We start from the raw sequence: 1,079 nt of genomic DNA on the forward strand, positions 1-1,079 counted from the left end.
AGGGCGGCAACTGCCACCCTTAAAATGAGCTTTGCCACCCTAGTTGCCACCCCAAAGCAGCGTATGGGATCGAAGTGCATTGAGAGCGGAGCAGCGTGATTTTAACTGAAGCGGGGATCTTTTGAAAGTCGGAGAATTCTGGTTTTCGCTCGCTCTCAGAGTGCTCCACTACCGCTAAATAACAAACACAATTAATGCTGTAACTATAGCCGTTCTAAACTAGTTCTGCCTAGTCACCTTTATTTACATAGCGCTTTTAACAATACAGATTGTGTCAAAGCCACATTACAGTATTAAATAGGAAAATAGTGTCAATAATGCAAAATGACAATAGTAAACACTCAATTTTCAGTTAAAGGCAGTTCATCATTGAATTCAGTGATGTCGACATCCAGCTCAGTTCAGTTTTAATAGTATCTGTGCAATCAAGTCAACGATATCGCTGGATATTAAGTGTCCCCAACTAAGCAAGCCAGAGGCGACAGCGGCAAGAAACCAAAACTCCATCGGTGACAGAAGCCCTGTAGAAGTCCATTCCTCTGGTGGAGTGGGCCCTCACACCTAGGCCTGAGGCGTAAGCCAAGGCTATAGCATCCACTATCCAGTGAGACAGTCTCTGCTTCGTAACCGGCAGCCCTTTAGAACGGACTCCGAAGCACACAAAGAGCTACTCTGAATGTCTAAACAGGCCAGAGCGCTCAACATACACTCTAAGAGCCCATTGGGGAGCGCTAGAAGGGTGATGACTTGTACTCTAAATGGTGTGGAGAGCACTTTCGGCACATAGCTGTGTCTCGGTTTGAGGACGACTCTACAGTCGTTAGGCCCACAGAAAATTTACTCACGATTGCTGTCCTGCGGCAAAACACGAGGGCAATTGCGTTTTAGATCAATTCGGAGTGAGCGCGCCGTGGGCGTGTCAGTAAATGGTGAAATATTTCCTTAAATGAATTGGTCCTGCCAGAAGAATTGCGTGAAATGTATTATGTCTGTTCCGTCTGTATCATCTCAGTGAGGTTTTATACATGCACAGTAAGGCGAATGTAACGCTTTCAGACATTTCAGTGTGGATGTTAAAC

The sequence above is a fragment of the Sinocyclocheilus rhinocerous genome, unplaced genomic scaffold (assembly GCF_001515625.1).
Source record: "Sinocyclocheilus rhinocerous isolate Xijiao unplaced genomic scaffold, SAMN03320098_v1.1 scaffold1696, whole genome shotgun sequence".
In the NCBI taxonomy this organism is placed as follows: Eukaryota; Metazoa; Chordata; class Actinopteri; order Cypriniformes; family Cyprinidae; genus Sinocyclocheilus; species Sinocyclocheilus rhinocerous.